Here is a 7139-nt window from a genome sequence, read left to right as displayed (position 1 = left end):
GCTGCAAATATCTGTGCTCAGTGTGCTGAAAATATCTACGTTCTCTGCCTGAAAACGCTCCATATCTGTGCTCAGTGTGCTGCAAATATCTGTGCTCAGTGTGCTGCATTTTGGTGACCAACAGTATATAGTTGTACAGTACAGTAGGCCATTGCTGTATCTTGCAGCTCTGTGTCACTGCAAGTATCCATTCCATATCTGTGCTGCATTTTTGTGAGCAGTATATATAGTAGTACAGTGCAGCATTTTGGTGACCAACAGTATATAGTTGTACAGTACAGTAGGCCATTGCTGTATCTTGCAGCTCTGTGTCACTGCAAGTATCCATTCCATATCTGTGCTGCATTTTTGTGAGCAGTATATATAGTCAAAATTAAAAGTGTTTGATGAGAAGCGTAAACTTGCCAATATGCCATTTACGACACGGAGTGGCAAGGAACGGCTGAAGCCCTGGCCTATGTTCATGGCTAGTGGTTCAGCTTCACATGAGGATGGAAGTAGGGAGGCCAATCCCGGGATCCTGGGATTTGGGCCCAAAAATGCCGGGATTTGAATCCCAGGATTGGAGCATCCAATCCCGGGATTCACGGGATTATACTGCGCATGCGCGGCGGCGGGAGGGTGGGCGTAAGTAATACTACTTACTAATACTAGGCGGGCGGCAGCCATGAACAAGTTAAAACGTGGCGGCACTTCAAATGTAGCACCGGCCGCCAGCCAATCAGAGCTGGCGGACCGGCAGCCAATCAGGGAAGCTGCAGCGGCAGCCAATCAGGGAAGCTGCAGCGGCAGCCAATCAGGAGCGACTACTGCGGCCGCTTCCCTGATTGGCTGCCGGTCCGCCAGCTCTGGTTGGCTGGCGGCCGGCGCTTCATTTGAAATGCCGCCGCGTTCAGTGTGTTCATGGTTGCCGCCCGCCTAATAGTAAGTACTATTACTTACACCCACCCTCTCTCCCTTCGTGCAGTCAGTGGTGCTCCCTACAGCCTTCCTCCCTCCCGCGCCGCTACCAACCCTCCCTGCCGCGACCTACACCCTCCCTCCTGAGTCCCGCACTGCTACCTACACTCTTCCTTCCTCCCGTACCGCTACCTACACCCTCCCTACCTCCCGCACTGCTACCTACACTCTCCCTACCTCCCGCATTGCTACCTACACCCTCCCTACCTCCCGAACCACTACCTACACCCTCCCTACCTCCCGCACCGCTACCTACACCCTCCCTCCAGCGCTGCTCCCTACAACTTTCTCTGATCCCTACTGCAATCCCGGGATCCCGGGAATCCCAGGATTGACCGTTTTTCAATCCCAAATCCCAGGATTGAAAAAACGGCCCGGGATTGGCCTCCCTAGATGGAAGCACTCATCGTCCTGCTAGAAAACTGAAAAGAGTTAAGATGGCAAAAGCACAGCAAAGAACTGTGCGTTCTTCTAAATCACAAATCCCCAAGGAGAGTCCAATTGTGTCGGTTGCGATGCCTGACCTTTCCAACACTGGATGGGAAGAGGTGGCTCCTTCCACCATTTGCACGCCCCCTGCAAGTGCTGGAAGGAGCACCCACAGTCCAGTTCCTGATAGTCAAATTGAAGATGTCACTGTTGAAGTACACCAGGATGAGGACATGGGTGTTGCTGGCGCTGACGAGGAAATTGACAAGGAGGATTCTGATGGTGAGGTGGTTTGTTTAAGTCAGGCACCCGGGGAGACACCTGTTGTCCGTGGGATGAATATGGCCATTGTCATGCCTGGTCAAATTACAAAAAAAATCACCTCTTCGGTGTGGAATTATTTTAACAGAAATGCGGACAACAGGTGTCAAGCCGTGTGTTGCCTTTGTCAAGCTGTAATAAGTAGGGGTAAGGACGTTAACCACCTAGGAACATCCTCCCTTATACGTCACCTGGAGCGCATTCATCAAAAGTAATTGACAAGTTCAAAAACTTTCATGTATTGGGGTTATACCGCACTGGAGAGTATTTAGCATATATAATATAGATAGTATCTTAATCAAGATGTGATAAATGAAAAAAGAAAACCAATGTTTTCTAGTAATCTTCAGATTGGTGGTGCACCCTGAGTCAGCAACAAAGCATACCACAAATAAGGAGAGAAAGGAAGACTCTTTTGTGGGCGCACTCTTGTATATGTATGTATGGCCGTCTCAAAAGAAACGAGAATGTTTAAAAGATATAGTTTTTATTAACAACAACAATAAAATAGTAGTAGGATATTTTGTCAATCGAAAGAAAGGGGGGAAGGGTGGGGGAACATAGAACAGATGTTAACAGTATGAATACTGACTGATAGTTCTAGGCTGCCTGGGTTTAAAAATGCAGATTATTATCAATTGTAAGCTTGAAAATGCTATATATTCAACTATAAGCCTGAAAAGCACGCTGTATGTCCTACATGGGTATATATGGCAATTACTGCCTAATTTAGGTAGGTAATGTATCTCTTATGAGAAGGACTTGAGAAAGGAATAAGTGACAATAGAGAAGGCTGAATAAGCAAGATGAATCTGCTGTCAGTGTTAGACGCTGAGCATATCCGTCCAAAGACTTCTACTGAACTGAGTATTCCTCAAGAGTCTCCCACTTGAGTACTAACCCAGCCCAACACTGCTTAGCTTCCAAGATCGGAAGGATTCGGGCGTTGCCAGTGTGGTATGAAAGTAGAAGGAATATTCAATATCAAAAGCTCTGGAATCACTGATGAGAGTTCACGAATGGGGAAGGGAAAAGGTAGATGTAGATTGAAGAGGAAAATAGGGGATTTGCTGCCAATGTTAGACAGGGATAAGTACCCCTGAATCAATGGTGAGAGTCCTGAAAATAGGGAAAGCCAGAGACAACAGAAGAGTAGAGGGCACAAAAGCTCATTTGTGATGAAATTATTATTGGTCAATAAGCTCACGGTACAATGAATAATGGCCCTCATTCCGAGTTGATCGCTCGCAAGGCGATTTTAGCAGAGTTACACACGCTAAGCCGCCGCCTACTGGGAGTGAATCTTAGCTTCTTAAAATTGCGACCGATGTATTCGCAATATTGCGATTACTAACTACTTAGCAGTTTCAGAGTAGCTTCAGACTTACTCGGCATCTGCGATCAGTTCAGTGCTTGTCGTTCCTGTTTTGACGTCACAAACACACCCAGCGTTCGCCCAGACACTCCCCCGTTTCCCCGGCCACTCCTGCGTTTTTTCCGGAAACGGTAGCGTTTTTTCCCGCACGCCCATAAAACGGCCTGTTTCCGCCCAGTAACACCCATTTCCTGTCAATCAAAAAGCCGTGAGTAAAAATACTATCTCCATTGTAAAATTACTTGGCGCAGTCGCAGTGCGAATATTGCGCATGCGTACTAAGCGGAATTTCACTGCGATGCGATGAAAAATACCGAGCGATCAACTCGGAATGAGGGCCAATATTCCAAAACAGTAACTGTAATTGGATATACCTTTAAATTATGGATACATAAAGTATCTATAATGGTATTGATACTGAGTGCCAAAGGAGGCTCATTGTACATGAAACAAAGATGTAATTTTAGATCATTCGAAACATACTGGCAAATTAATATCATGTGTCTCCCAAAGAGATATCCTATGTGGAGAGATGTAACAAGGTAGCTAATTAATGGCAACAATTGTATGATGTAAAATGCAAATAAAGTTGGTTGCTTTCTTGTTACAATAATATCAAAGCTGCAAACATGGGTCAAATAACTGGAACAGACAATGCTACTATAACCAGTCTCTCCCAATAGATACTGGGAAACAGAGAGAGGGGGGGAGGGAAGAAAAGAGATTCTGCGATATAAAAATTAATATGTCAGATTTTATAACTGACCAGGGCTCTGATACTCTATTAGCTCCACAATATTATATATCATAAGATAACAAGCCGCTATATATCAACAGCCTAAAAAGGACAAGTCTATTTTAGAATCAAAAAAGACTATTATTGTGATAAACTTAATGTAAATCAATATTATGAGGCAATATATATAACGGACATAGAAGTTGATGCCAGTGAGAGATAAAATATGATTATGCGGATATTACCCGGGATGAGGAAAATGGTCAGTCACTGGTAGCAGGCAGAGTGAAGTGTATTCAGAAGATGTCCTGAGTCACAATCCAGACATATCTCAAGTATGGAGTCCAGCGCGTGCTGAGATTGTGCACCACGATGTGTCCACAGGGCCGGGCAGTCTCCCGTGATGTGTCCACAGGGTCGAGCAGTCTATCGGATACGTGTAAGAGATGAAGTCTCTGTACTTTGGGTGGAGCGTGGGTAGCAGGTGTCACGTCACGGCGGTGTGCGGCGGTCCGTGGATCTGGCGGCTGGATAAAACGGAGCTGTGCAGGGTTCAGGCAATCTGGAATCGGCTATACCCCAGGCAGTGGGGTACGGAAGACGCGTTTCGCCCGTTCTCCGGGCTTGGTCACTTCCTGAGTTCAAAAACTTTGGGTGATAGCGGAAGCAGTCCACTGACAACTAAATCCCTTCCTCTTGTACCCAAGCTCCCAGTGCAAATCACACCACCAACTCCCTCAGTGTCAATTTCCTCCTCCTTAGACAGGAACGCCAATAGTCCTGCAGGCCATGTTACTGGCAAGTCTGACGAGTCCTCTCCTGACTGGGATTCCTCCGATGGATCCTTGAGTGTAACGCCTACTGCTGCTGGCGCTGCTGTTGTTGCTGCTGCTGGGAGTCGATCATCATCCCAGAGGGGAAATCGGAAGACCACTTGTACTACTTCCAGTAAGCAATTGACTGTCCAACAGTCCTTTGCGAGGAAGATGAAATATCACAGCAGTCATCCTGTTGCAAAGCGGATAACTCAGGCCTTGGCAGCTGTGTTGGTGTTAGACGTGCGCCCGGTATCCAGCGTTAGTTCACTGGGACTTAGAGAATTTCTTGAGGTAGTGTGTCCCCGGTACCAAATCCCATCTAGGTTCCACTTCTCTAGGCAGGCGATACCGAGAATGTACACAGACGTCAGAAAAAGACTCACCAGTGTCCTAAAAAATGCAGTTGTACCCAATGTCCACTTAACCACTGACATGTGGACAAGTGGAGCAGGGCAGACTCAGGACTATATGACTGTGACAACCCACTGGGTAGATGTATTGCCTCCCGCAGCAAGAACAGCAGCGGCGGCACCAATAGCAGGATCTCGCAAACGCCAACTCGTTCCTAGGCAGGCTACGCTTTGTATCACCGCTTTCAATAAGAGGCACACAGCTGACAACCTCTTACGGAAACTGAGGAACATCATCGCAGAATGGCTTACCCCAATTGGACTCTCCTGGGGATTTGTGACATCGGACAACGCCACCAATATTGTGCGTGCATTACATGTGGGCAAATTCCAGCACGTCCCATGTTTTGAACATACATTGAATTTGGTGGTGCAGAATTAAAAAAAAAAACGACAGGGGCGTGCAAGAGATGCTGTCGGTGTCCCGAAGAATTGCGGGCCACTGTCGGCTTTCAGCCACCGCGTGCCGAAGACTAGAACACCAGCAAACACTCCTGAACCTGCCCCGCCATCATCTGAAGCAAGAGGTGGTAACGAGGTGGAATTCAACCCTCTATATGCTTCAGAGGATGGAGGAGCAGCAAAAGGCCATTCAAGCCTATACATCTGCCTACGATGTAGGCAAAGGAGGCGGAATGCACCTGACTCAAGCGCAGTGGAGAATGATTTCAACATTGTGCAAGGTTTTGCAACCCTTTGAACTTGTCACACGTGAAGTCAGTTCAGACACTGCCAGCCTGAGTCAGGTCATTCCCCTCATCAGGCTTTTGCAGAAGCAGCTGGAGAGATTGAAGGAGGAGCTAAAAATGGAGCGATTCCGCTAGGCATGTGGGACTTGTGGATGGAGCCCTTCATTCGCTTAACCAGGATTCATGGGTGGTCAATCTGTTGAAATCAGAGCACTACATTTTGGCCACCGTGCTCGATCCTAGGTTTAAAGCCTACGTTGTATCTCTCTTTCCGGCAGACACAAGTCTGCAGAGGTTCAAAGACCTGCTGGTAAGACACTTGTCAACTCAAGCGGAACGTGACCCATCAACAGCTCCTCCTTCACATTCTCCCGCAACTGGAGCTGGGAGCAAAAGTGTTTAGTTCATCCGGTCACCTTGTCAGCGATAGGCGTAGGAGGTTACTTCCAGAAAATGTGGAGAAGATGATGTTCATCAAAATGAATTATAATCAATTCCTCCGTGGAGACATTCACCAGCAATTGCCTCCAGAAAGTACACAGGGACCTGAGATGGTGGATTCCAGTGGGGACGAATTAATACTCTCTGAGGAGGGGGATGTACACAGTGAAAGGCGTGAGGAATCGGAGGATGATGATGAAGTCGACATCTTGCCTCTGTCGAGCCAGTTTGAGCAAAGAGAGATTGATTGCTTCTTTTTTTGGTGGGGGCCCAAACCAACCAGTCATTTCAGCCACAGTCATGTGGCAGACCCTGTGGCTGAAATGATGGGTTTGTTAAAGTGTTCATGACCTGTTTATACAACCTAAGGGTGGGCGGGAGGGTCCCAAGGACAATTCCATCTTGCACCTCTTTTTTTATTATTTATCTATGCATCATGTGATGTTTGGGGCCAATTTTTTTAAGTGCCATCGTGTCTTACACTGCAGTGCCACTCCTAGTTGGGCCAGGTGTTTGTGCCACCCACTTGTGTCGCTTAGCTTAGCCATCCAGCGACCACAGTGCACCTCTTTTTTTTCTTTTCTTTGCATCATGTGCTGTTTGGGGACTATTTTTTTAAGTGCCATCCTGTCTGACACTGCAGTGCCACTCCTAGATGGGCCAGGTGTTTGTGCCGCCCACTTGGGTCGCATAGCTTAGTCATCCAGCGACCTTGGTGCAAATTTTAGGACTAAAAATAATATTGTGAGGTGTGAGGTGTTCAGAATAGACTGGAAATGAGTGGAAATTATGGTTATTGAGGTTAATAATACTATAGGATCAAAATTACCCCCAAATTCTATGATTTAAGCTGTTTTTGAGGGGTTTTTGAAAAAAAAACACCCAAATCCAAAACACACCCGAATCCGACAAAAAATTTTCATGAAGGTTTTGCCAAAACGCGTCCGAATCCAAAACACG

General features: G+C 46.8%; 1 pseudogene; it reads right to left on the bottom strand.

Annotated features, from left to right (window-relative positions):
• Window positions 1–2562: 2562 nt before the first annotated feature.
• Window positions 2563–2681, bottom strand: LOC134946262 (5S ribosomal RNA; annotated as a pseudogene).
• Between the last annotated feature and the right edge of the window lie 4458 nt (window positions 2682–7139).

Source organism: Pseudophryne corroboree, chromosome 7, assembly GCF_028390025.1.
Source record: "Pseudophryne corroboree isolate aPseCor3 chromosome 7, aPseCor3.hap2, whole genome shotgun sequence".
Lineage (NCBI taxonomy): Eukaryota > Metazoa > Chordata > Amphibia > Anura > Myobatrachidae > Pseudophryne > Pseudophryne corroboree.
This window is presented reverse-complemented; position numbering and strand designations above follow the sequence as displayed.